Source organism: Bufo bufo, chromosome 4 (assembly GCF_905171765.1).
Source record: "Bufo bufo chromosome 4, aBufBuf1.1, whole genome shotgun sequence".
Lineage (NCBI taxonomy): Eukaryota > Metazoa > Chordata > Amphibia > Anura > Bufonidae > Bufo > Bufo bufo.
Window position 1 is genome coordinate 396,057,438 of NC_053392.1, and position 13,045 is coordinate 396,070,482.

At 40.0% G+C, this 13,045-nt stretch overlaps 1 protein-coding gene across 1 annotated transcript in view; it reads left to right on the plus strand.

Annotated features, from left to right (window-relative positions):
- The first annotated feature begins 11,979 nt into the window (after nt 1-11,979).
- The window catches only part of SASH1 (SAM and SH3 domain containing 1), a 377,873-nt gene continuing 376,807 nt past the window's right edge, over nt 11,980-13,045 (plus strand). The window contains exon 1 of the mRNA XM_040429262.1: nt 11,980-12,214. The gene's annotated coding sequence lies outside the window, so the exon portion shown is untranslated. The remainder of the gene's footprint in view (nt 12,215-13,045) is intronic.

The window sequence follows — 13,045 nt, forward strand, 5'->3', positions numbered from 1 at the left end:
CCTTCGGATTAAACACAGAGCTGCATTTGTAACTACTGTAGGTTTACAATGACTTTAATTTTGTCTTAACTGTTGCCAGTATTAGCTACAGTTTTCTAATCCTGGAATGGCAGACGCTCTGTGTATTGTGTGGCATAAATACTGGAATAAATTATACTGGAAATATATTGGTGCTTATGGTGTTTATATTACTACCGTTTAGTAGCCCCTCTGATTGTTGGACCAGTGTTGTTTTCTTTTTGTACCATTTCTGTGTTGGATTTTAATATATATTAATAAAGGTTATTACTTTTAGCATTACTCCTCTCTGGATTCAGTGATATACCTATTCCTTTCTTGGATGGAGCAATTATATAGGAATCTGTGATTTGTTTGATATGTTAAGACTTACTAACATTTGAGAGCAGCTACATACCATAGACAAAAAGGACAGAAGCTGAACCCATTTACTTCTATGGGAGCGTTTTCTAAGCATGATCTGTGACCTATGCAAAGGTCAGGAGGGACTATCAGCTATTGTGAATGGTGGATCCTATGTTATCTGTATAGAGGTGGTATTTGTCATTGTAATTCTGCTTATAGTGATAATGATAATAGCTACTGAAAAGTTACCTGTACAGAACAGTTAATCATGACCTATTACTAGGCCTAGTGGCCAGTATGAAAGTTGCAGGATTAGATACATTTTTCAAATATAATGACAAAGCTGACCAAAAAGTCTAAAAACACATGCCTAACATATAAATGTGATTTAATAAAGGGTCATTTTCTGATGACACATTTCCTTTAAAGAACTTGGTAGAAAGAAGGGAAAGATGAGGGGGTCATGATTGCCCTATCAATCTGTAATATGGCACCTGCAGTGGACTCATAGAGTAGCTCTGTAGGACTCAAAGAAGCATCATATAGTGACACAAGAATTGTCTACAGTTTCATAGGAAGGAAATGACTATGGTTCTATACAGGACTGTATATTTTATGCAAACATGTTCTACCAGCACAAGAATCATGACATTAATATGGGTTTTTGATATGTTGCTGTAAATGTGTCTTAAAGCCGGCCAACCCCTTGAAGGCTTTATTCAAAAAATGATCTTCTGAATTTTACCACTTGCTACAATGAAAGACTGAAAGAACAGTAGTTGAGAAGATGTGCAGATTACTGCCTGTATTCTCCACTGATAATATAGTTATATGAATTGCAACTCAATGAACCAGTCAAATTAGCCACCTATATACAGTAAAAAGGGAACCATTATAGGGTTAATCGGCTTGTTCACAAATCTATACATTTGGAAAGCAAATATCTTGAAAAGGGTTCTGCATTCGTGTTCCGATGCACAGCACAATATAGTGACATTACATAACAATGGAGGATTTTTTAATTAAATGATCCTTGATAAATGTCTTAGGTATCAGAAAAACTTACATGATCACTATGTAAAATGCCTTTATTGTGCATTGACCCCATGAGTATAACCACAAAGATGGCACCTTGGATGAGGAATGATGTACAATTTGAGACTCTCCATCCACGTATGCCCTCAGGAAATACAATTTATCTTGTAACAGGCTGCCTCACATGTCTACTCAAGCTAAAAAGAGATTTTATGTTCTTCAGCTTTGGGCAGTCTGGCTTATACAAAATCAGAGCTGTGGGTTAGGCTCCTAGCTCTGGATTTATTGAGATTCACACCATGGATATGTGAACCAGTCAGGTAGAAGACAAATGCAATAAATCTAAAAGATGTAATTTATCTGGGGTACAGATAAACAAGAGATAAAACCAGTGACGCTAATAGACTATTTTATTTTCTTGTAAGAAACCACTGGAGAAGTACACAAAGCTGCTAAAAACTGATCATGTTGTTCTACCTGGTGTGCCAGGTCCAGGAGCTGCTCTGGATAATGGAGGAGATGATGTTTATATGACATCGGGTCACACTCTTTATCTGCTGCTACCACACTTTCTGACATACTGCAGCATTGCCCATTATTAGGATACCATTATCTGCTCATATTTCCATACCCTGAGCATATACTTATAGCTTTTAACATCTGTGAACTCACAGTGTAACCCAAGGTCTATAAAAATATCTGTGGGTCCCTAGGATCCACATATGTAAGAAACAGGCAGGCCTGGACTGTCAATCTTTTGATTCTAGACTCTTCCAAAAAGATACCGCACTTCATAGGGAAAACCCACCAGCATAGCTGGAATGGAGGGGGTTATTCCTAGAAAAAGCCTCCATAAAGTGCTGCTCACAGCACAACACCCTTGTGAGCTGGATATATAGTATACCATTGGTACCACCTGAACTTTCTGGTTAGCAGGAGCATGTGTGCCAGGAAAATGTGAAAAAAAAGCAGGGATTCTGCAGCCTTGTGGGACAGATCTGTTCAATGAAAATCTGGGTACTTTTTCAATAGTTGCTTTTATTCAGATACAGTTAAAATCAACATGTTACATGACCGTTCCCTTCATCAGGGTGTTACATCATATAACACCCTGATTGCAACCTCAAATTGCAACTCCAAATCCCTTTTACGAAATTGCACACTAAGGGGTCATCTAATCCACATACTCCATCCCAGCCCTGACGGCAGCTCACCTCACAGAAGCACAGTTGTAATGGGGAGAAGGAGGGGTGAGGAACAATATGTAGGTACAACATGGATTACGTTTAGTCTTGTCGACCCCCCCCCCCCCCCCCGCGCCAAGATATATCACAAGTTACTATACTAAAAAGGCCTTTCCTTCTACAGATACCAAGCATTTCTAAGAAGGCTAAAAGTAAATGCAGCACATTCTATTAAGCTGAAGTTTAACACATACACCATTTATGGATCTCGTCTCAGAGAGTGTTTATACTTATTGACTCCAGGCAAAAAGCAGATGTAATAAAGCAGCTTCATCATGGCGCTCCTAACATTTGAGGAATTCTATTAGCAGATATTAACATAATAAATATTGTCAGCTGCTAAAGATGTGAAACTGATTTCTGGGTTTGAGTTTAATTCCAAAAATAACCTAAAAAAAATCTGACTAAAGCTTCTTTTGCAGTGATAAAGTAGTGATGTGGGAATTCTACTGCAGGGCAAAGTAAAATGTAATCTTGTCAGTCAGAAATAATTAGTTTATGTGTTTTTCAGCACAACGTATTACAAGATGATAGCTAAGTCCTAATAGATTTAGGGGGCAAATAGATTGGCACATTGCACGCTTTTCATCACCACCTAATATATAAGATACTGATGATACATTTAATATGAAGAGACACAGATAGATAGATTATAATTTGATAGACAAGCAGATATAAGATAGATAGGATAGATAGATAGATAGATAGATAGATAGATAGATAGATAGATAGATAGATAGATAGATAGATAGATAGGCATAGCTATATGGAAAGCAGGGGAAGCGGCTGCTTTGGGGCACAAACTCAGAAGGGGCCACCTAGGAGGAGGACTAAATGATTTTATTGTCAGGGCCCCCTCAACAGTATTATAAAATGACATTATATACAGAGACACTGCAGGAAATGGAGGGAGCGGCTTCCGGGCCTTATCTAGAGAGCAATCTAGACTAGCCTAAGGAGTGGGGGATACACAGGAGCAGGGGGCTGCTGAGGAAGGGGGGGAGCATTCAAAAATTTGCTGTGGGGCCCAGTCATTTCTTGTTAAGCCACAAGATAGATAGTTAGATAATAGATAGATAGACAGAACAGCTCGGCGACTTTTACTGCTTTTTGGAAGAAGAATCATACTTTTTAATGAGATACGCAGAAGCCAGATTAGAACATTCTTTTTTACTGTTCTTAAAAATACAAGAAGGATAAAAAAGAAACATAACGCTTGCAAATGCAAAGACACTGAACTATTCAATGAAAATTCTGGGAATTTGTTTTTCTATTCAAAATCTGATTTAAAAGAATCACTTCACCCAAGCCGAGATATTTAAGACACCACAGGGAGGCTGGAATAAATAAAATTAGCAAGACAAATAACTTGGATTCTAGGGCTGATAATTAATATTGGAAGGAGGTATTTTCTAAATGTGATTTCCTCTGACTCCATAAAACCATATGCAAATTGATATTGAGTATTAGCGCCACAAACAATTATTACAAAATGCTATTTGTACCTGCCAAAAAGTGAAAAGGACTTTTAGCTTCATTATCTTGTTATGTTTTCTTTAGCTGGTGACTCTTTGTTTGGGACTGTTCAGGTAAATTGCTTTCAAAATGCTAAGCAATCCGTAAAATGAAGCAGCTGCCAGTTAAATATGTCAACTAACATTACAGTGGACCGTCAAGTTTCAATGGCCTCAGGTTACAACCTACAATGGTTTTCTGTGGGCCGCTGTAAAACCACATTCAACATATAATACCACTGACACTGACCATCTGTGGAGTATGCGGTGGCTGGAAGATCTAAGCAATCAACATAAGCATTTCACTAGGAAAAACATCTCGATTACTGAAGTGCTTGGACTGTTTGGCTGTACAAAACATACTAAAAACATGTCTACAGTAATACATGAGTAGTACTGCAGATAAGGAGTGCAGATCACTATATTTTTTTTCCTACTGCCACCGGTTCCCCCACTGTCAGTGCTGCACTGAAATACATAGTCCATACTGCTGTGCTGTTCTAACATAATGGAGAGGACTCATGCGCATGCATGGCATACCTGACAATATATTTCAATGCAGCTCTGAGCGCTGACAGCAGTGGAACAAAAGGGCAGTGGGAAAATAAAAAAAAAGTGATGTAGACTCCATATCTGCAGTACTAATCATGTGTTAGTGTTCATAATGGTCTAAAATTAGAGTGACAGATTCCCTTTAAATTAACCCTAGTGGATGTTGGTTAATGAGCACCTAGATGACATCCATTGACTCTCCTGTTCCACACCTTCCACAAAACAGCAAGAATTTTCAAGCTTCAATATTAGTCCCTTGATTCAGAAAAACAAATGTTTGTTGCTGTCTAGTAGTGCCCCACTGGTACACTATGTACTGTACAAAATCCTGAGGAAGATCCTGTGACATGTCCTCCTCATAATGATTTAGAGCTTCCCATAGTTACTTCTATTATATTTAAGCTCTTGTACTAATCATTATTAGTTATCTGCTTATTTTCATTAAATCTTCATTGATCATCCTGGAACAATTTAATATTTTAACTTAGAGACCACCTTATTATGTCTTTGTAATGCAAGGCACCAACAAAACAGACCAGTGAGGATGAATTCAAAGGGGTTTATTAACAAAATAAACCAGGTAAACTTGACTGGGCAATTATCAGGCAAACAAAAAACGAAGTAAAGCAACTTGCCCGGTAAACGGATGCGTCACGGAAAGTCCTGGGTCCCACTGGAATGGGCGGAGTCCCAGAAAACTTTAGTCAGTAGCTAGCAGTACTGACCTGCACCTGGATAAGGAAGGATACCAGTGGGCACTGACCGACATTGGAGGCCACCTTTTATGTGCCTGCTAACAAATCCCAGGGCGCCAAGTGTCCACTCCCCATAGGTCATGATCCTGCCCTACACCTGTGTACAAGGCTTTGATCGGTCATTAGTCAATTAGACCAGTGTTTCCCAACCAGTGTGCCTCCAGCTGTTGCAAAACTACACCTCCCAGCATGCCCGTACAGCCAAAGGCTGTCCGGGCATGCTGGGACTTGTAGTTTTGCAAAAGCTGGAGGCACACTGTTTGGGAAACACTGAATTAGACCAATGCCGGCCCCCTAATCTACTTTGACCGCGTATCCCCTTGCAAACCCATTTTCGAATGTAATTGCGGATGCACGACAGGCTCTGCGAGAGTGCGCGAGCACGTCGACATGGACCCCGAAATGGAATCTGCAATAGGCATTGGAGACAAGCTCAGCCGCAGCGTACTGCCACTAGCTCGGCCAAGCTGTCCCCGAAAGCCATGCGGTCTTCCCCTCCGGCGCACATGCGAACGCATCCCCGCGTCGGTTCGCAAAGGGGTCGGAGCTGGTGTATCAATGGAGACACGCGTAACCTGTCCCGCAGCTCCACGAGGACCCTTTTTGGTCACATCGGAGTGCGAGACAGGTGAGGATCTTACAGTCTTATTGATATTTAGAACTGGGCCATATATTTCTAGGTTGAAAAAATCAAAATGTTGTCTCCTCACTTAAAGTTATGGGTTTATCCTTCCAACTACAATTATACAAGATGATAGCTCTCAGGCCCTGATACAATTGCAATAATTCAGTACAGCAGATAATCTTGTCCATGCTCTGTATTTGGCATTTCAGCTTGGGGCTGAGCTGCAACTTTAGACACAGACCTTCAACAAAAGTGATGCTGTTTACTGAAAACAAATCAAACTCTTTTTTTCTGTTGACATGTCATGAGGGTGTCACAACCTATCGCTCTCCCTGTTGTGCTTGGAGTCAGAAGGTCTCAGCGGGTGGCTACTCACTTGGTTTCAAGAGATCGCTCCATGACCTAGTGGTGGGAATGGATTCTGGTACAGGTTTTCCTGCTTAGGTTTGTGATCCTTTTTGTCCCATTTAGGAATCTGTAACTTTTCCTTTCAGCTGTTCTCTGTCAGCCACTCCCAGCTACTATATATTATCCCTTTCTGCTTCCCTTGTTGCCAGATATAGACCTTCCATCCAGATCTTCTATTCTGACCTCAGGTGGACAACTGTTGCTGTGGAGCAGTTGGAACTGGAGCTGTTGGTTCTCCGGTTCACTCCTGTTTTCTCCCTTCTGGGATTGTTTGTGTTGTTTGTCCTTTCCCTGTTGTTACCCTAGATGTCAGTGGTAAGGACTGGTGCTCGCACCGCCCTATTCCCTACCTAGGGCTTATTTCAGGGTAAGCCATGGACGAAGCAAGTGATACGGGTTAGCAGCCCGTCTAGGGACGTCAGGGCAGCCAGGTGCCAGTGCTAAGTGAGTTAGAGGTCACCATTCCTCCCTCTCCTTAGTGAAAGGGTACTCTCCATCCCTCCCCTCTGCGCCGCGACTCTGTTACCTGCCATATCAGACATGATATGACATCAGAAAGTTTTTTGGACTCCTAAATCAATAGTTTTAGTGGCAATGTTTGAGAAACTGCAAACCTAATGTGTAGAATAGACATATTGGCACCAGCACTTCTGCACCTACATTTCAAAGAGTGGAAGATGACATTTAGGACAATATATATATATATATATATATATATACACACACACAATATATAGTTGAATATATCATGTTAATAGTCTGATCTTAGACATTAGAATGGTAGTAGGGTATGTAAGGGTCATGGGAGTCATTGTGTCTCTCTATAGGAGAAGTTCAAGACTGAATACAACAGTCTAGTTAGCCCCTAAAAAGCTGGTACGGATCAGGAGGCTATAGCGTCTTACGTTTGAAAATAATTAGCTCACTGCTTAGCAGTGACCTCCCTCTGCCAGTCACAAGTGCCACTGAGTCTGAAGGACAGAGAAACACTTATGCTTAGAAACTTTTAAGTTGGTCATACACATTAGACGTGTGTCAGGCAAAACATTCGATTTTGTTGGGAATGGCCAACCATCTAATGAGTATGGAAGCCTCCTGACTCTCCATTAATGGCAAATGTTAGGAGAGATAAGGAACAGGCAGTTAGACTTCAACTTCCTGGTCCTTTTGTTCTTGGTGCCGCAGTCAGAATCCTTCTTCTCATCCTACCGAGAACACGTTTGCTTGGCCAAGTTGAGCAGACATATGAGTGGACTTTGAGTGATCGCTGTTGGCTGAGCAAGCGTTTGGCTAACCAAAGAATATCCAGTTCCTGGAGAACTGGGATGACTTCTCTGTCGGCTACAGGCTCTATCGTAGGGATGTGCTGCACCTCAATCGGGAAGAGGCAGGTGTAAGATAACTTTTTTTTTGCATTTTCGTTTTGCGCTCCCTGCCTTCCCAGAGCCATAACTTTTTTATTTGCCTGTTCACATAGCCATATGAGGGCTTTATTTCTGTGGGACAAGTTGTACTTCCCAACGCCACCATTTAATATTGCATGTGATATAGTGGGAAGCAGTAAAAAAAATTCCAAATGGGGTGAAATTGCAAAAAAAATGCAATTCCACCACAGTTTTACAGGTTTTTTATTTATGACGTTCAATGTACAATAAAACTGACCAGTTACTTTTATTCTACAGATCAGTACGAATCCGGTGATACGTTATATGTACAGTTTTTCTTGCGTTTTGTCGCCATATTATTATTTTTTTTGTCGCCATATTTTGACCCCTATAACTTTTTTGTAATTATGTCTACAGAGCTGTATGGGGGCTCATTCTTTGCAGGGAGATCTGAACTTTTCATTGATACTATTCTGGGGTGTGTATGACTTTTTGATCACTTTTTATTACATTTTTTTGTAGACGGTTGGACGCTTTTTTCCGTTTTGCTGTTTGCCATATGGGAAATATATTTTAATATTTTCATACTATGGGCGTTTTTGCACATCGCAACACTCATGATGTGTATTTAAAAAAAATATATATATTATTAGATTTTTATTTTGCGAAACGGTGGGTGATTTGAATTTTATGTTTTTTTAAACTTTTTTTTACACTTTTTTATAGTTCCCATAGGGAGATTGCTATTCTCATAGACTTCAATGCACTAGCATTGGAATCTATGATGATTTTATAACTTTCCTATGGAGACCTAGTACAGGCAAGGGCTCCATAGGAAGTACTATGCAGCAGCCTCCTGTCATTCATAAAGACAGGGGCTGCAGCACACAAGCTCTGGCTCCTCCGATTGCCGCACAGGGGAGCCGGAGCATAACCAGAAGCGTGCTTTCGGTTTTCAGCACGCTCAGATGTCGTGGTCAGGATTGACCATGGCATCTGAGGGGTTAAATGTCCACGATCAGCATTACTGCCTGTTGTGGACATGAGCCGCTGGTGTCTGCTATAAGAAGCAGACGGCCACCCGCGGCTATGGCCCCCGCAGCGCTCAGAAGCGGGCGCCATCTTTAAAGACCCGGCCAGCGCCGTACATGTACGGTTATAGTCGTTAAGGGGTTAAACTAGGGACTGGGGGAGAGGGTAATTACGTTATAAGATGGGAAGATAGTGCAAATAGAGACCGGGGGCAAGGTAATGGGACTGGGGGAGGAATGGAAGGAGGGACTAGAAAAGTTCAGAAGGAAAGGTGTAGGGAAAAAAATATACATAAACCTTATAATTGTATGTATACTAATGCCAGAAGCCTGACTAATAAAACTGGGGAACTGGAATTAGTAAAGTGTGAGGAGGACTATGACATAGTGGGAATAACTTAGACATGGCTGGATGATAGCTATGACTGGGCAGTTAATGTACAGGGTTACAGTCTGTTTTAAAAGGATCGCAAAAACCGGAGAGGGGGAAAGGTCTGCCTTTATGTAAAGTCCTGTCTAAAGCCCACAGGCCAAGAAGATATAAGTGAGGGACATGAACATGTGGAGTCACTGTGGGTAGAAATACATGGAGGCAAAAACTATAATAAAATATTAATAGCAGTTTATTATAAACCACCTAATATACCAGAGTCCACAGAAAATATGCTACTAAACGAGATAGGCGAGGCGGCAGATCATAATGAGGTCGTTATTATGGGGGACTTCAACTACCCAGATATAGACTGGGAAACTGAAACTTGCATATCTCATAAAGGAAACAAGTTCTTGGCAATTACCTTTCCCAACTGGTTCAGGACCCGACTAGAGGGTCAGCCATAGTGGACTTAGTATTAACCAATAGACCTGACAGAACAACAGATGTGCAGGTTGGGGGACACCTGGGAAATAGTGACCATAAAGTAATAACCTTCCAATTGTCATTCAAAAGAGTGTTTCTTCAGGGAGGAACAAAAGGTACATGAGAGGTACATACCTTATGGGAATAAAAGGTTAAGGAACAAGAAAAACCAATGTGGATAAATAAAACTGTAAAGAAAGCAATAAATGACAAAAAGAAAGCATTTAAATCATTAAAACAGGAGGGTAGTAAGGAAGCACTGAAATAAGGAAAAAAATTGAATATGTAAAAAACAAAATAAAAGCAGCCAAACTAGAGACTGAGAGATTAATTGCCAAAGAGAGCAAAACTTACCTTAAAATGTTCTTCAATTATATAAATGGTAAAAAGTATAAATCTGAAGGTGTCGGCCCTCTACAGAGTAATGAGGGGGGATTTGCAGAGAGTGATGAGGAGAAAGCAAAGCTATTAAATATTTTTTTTTCTCCAATGTATTCACTGAGGAAAATAAACTGTCAGATGAAATGCAGAATGTAAAAGTAAATTCCCCATTGAAAGTGCCCTGTTTGACCCAGGTAGAAGTACAGCGGTGTCTTAAAGAGATTAAAATAGACAAATAGCCATTAAATTGAATGCTCAAAAAATGTTTTGTCTCACTCCCATTTCTTCTTGTTGCATGTTGAAGCTCTACTTGGAACCTTGTTAAGATTCAACAATGTAAAATATGATTTTTTGCCATTTTTCAAGTGGTCTTAAACCTTTGATCAGGACTGTAAGTGCAGATGAGGTTTAACACTGACAAATGTAAGGTTATGCACATGGGAAGGAATAATGCAAGTCACCCGTACATACTAAATGTATGTACACTGGGTAACACTGACATGGAAAAGGACCTAGAACTAAGCTGTAGAAACTAGTGTCAGACAGCTGCTGCCAATACCAATAAGATAATGGGTTGCATCAAAAGGGGCATAGATGCCCATAATGAAAACATTGTCCTACCACTTTACAAATCACTAGTCTGACCACACATGGAGTACTGTGTACAGTTCTCGGCTCCTGTGAACAAGGCAGACATAGCAGAGCTGGAGAGGGTTCAGAGGAGGGCAACTAAAGTAATAACTGGAATGGGGGGACTACAGTACCCTGAAAGATTATCAAAATTAGGGTTATTCACTTTAGACAAAAGACGACTGAGGGGAAATCTAATAACTATGTATAAATATATCAGAAGTCAGTACAGAGATCTCTCCCATCATCTATTTATCCTCAGGGCTGTGACTGTGATGAGGGGACATCCTCTGCGTCTGGAGGAAAGAAGGTTTGTACACAAACATAGAAGAGGATTCTTTATAGTAAGAGCAGTGAGACTATGGAAGTCTTTGCCTGAGGAGGTGGTGATGGTGAGTACAATAAAGGAATTCAAGAGGGGCCTGGATGTATTTCTGGAGCGTAATAATATTACAGGCTATAGCTAGTAGAGAGAGGTCATTGATCCAGGGAGTTATTCTGATTGCCTGATTGGAGTCGGGAAGTAATTTTTTTCCCCTTAAGTGGGGAAAATTGGCTTCTACCTAACAGGTTTTTTTTTTTGCCTTCCTCTGGATAAACTTGCAGGAAAACAGCCTGAACTGGATGGACAAATGTATTTTTTCGGCCTTTATAAACTATGTTACTATGTTACTAACTGTGGTACACTACATTTTAGTATGAACCATTACATTCTCTAGCACATTTATTATGGAAATAAGTTGGTTTGACGATAGATTTACTTTAAATTATATATTCTGTACAGACTGTTAGCTTCCAGTAGTTGTATGGACACATACTATCTACATAAAGTGTTCACATTCTGTTTGGCTAGAACCTATAATGAAAATAGAGAAGGCCACATGAGAAAATTGCTAACCTTAGAATTTCATCCAAAAAAAAACTTTCTGCTTGTGAGTGCTCTAAATAACTTAACTACACATTTCTATATTTGCTGAATGCTTTGTACGTGATTCCTAAAACAAACAGGCAGTGTATAATCATCAGCTAAGCATTTTCAAAGCTGCTCATACTTCCTTGGATACAGAGACAATTAAATTTGCTGGTAGGCCGATCTTGGCACTTGACTAGTCTGTAAGGTGTGGTGGATTTATTCATAGCATTCTATGGCCTCATATTATGCCTACGTATCATATGTTCTGGCTTCCTGCTATTCTCTTCACTCTATCTTCACTTGCCTGTGGTGGGATGTTTCGTAAATCTTGAGAGTATATCTCTGCCAGTAAAGAAGATCAGGTTCAGTAAATTGCTTATGAAGCACCACCGAGGATCAAGGATTCCTTTAAACCTGCCATGCCAGCCAGACAGTACATTGTATACACCAAACCCTTAGAGATATTTCAAGTGACAGAAACCAAGTAGACAGCTATGTCTGGTGACATGGAAAGCTCTGGTGAGTGATGTTTTATGTCTTAGAACTAATCTATAGGTAATGTACATGTGCAAATAACAACACAGTTATAAAGCTAAAGTATAACTAAGGTGCGCACTAAGATTATTTAGATTTAGCTTTTTTCTCATATTGAGGTAGTTTTCTACATTTATGTGTAATGTGTATTTTCTTTACCATGTGAACTGTATTTTCCCAGCCAATTACTTCTTTTCAAGTAGTCAGGTAGACTGCATGTTGTGTATGTAAAAGTAGAGATGGCAGAGACTTTTTTTTACCATTTTTACCTTCTCGATTGTTAACATAGACAAAGTAGCAGGCATTACTAGGAGACTGGTTAGATAATAGAGATGTTAGTTTATCCAGATCCAGCATAGCTCATATGGCGACACGATCACTTCAGCACCTGACACAGAAAATTGGGATTTCTCATGATTAAAATATTACTTCTAAAGTCAAAGTCTATTCAGTTGCCCATAAGAATGGGAAAGCTTGATAAATGGTCTTGCCATATTTGTCCTATAAACGTTTATGCATTTAATAACAGCAAGCATATTTTGGCATTATCTTTTACTGGTCTCCATCACAACATACATATTCCAAATTCATTTCATGCACAGACGACTCTGTAATGTATTAAGGCAATTTTTCCTGACATTCCTGGATATAAAATTATGTTCCATGTGTGCAGTGCAGAAAAAAACTCCATGAGTCACTGTGTGAAATCCACATGGTGAACAGTATTTTCTGTATTTGCATACAGAGGGATATAAGAAAAAAATGGATTTCAGTGCACCCACCGTCCTCCTTCGCCGTGCACGGACCCCGGACCAG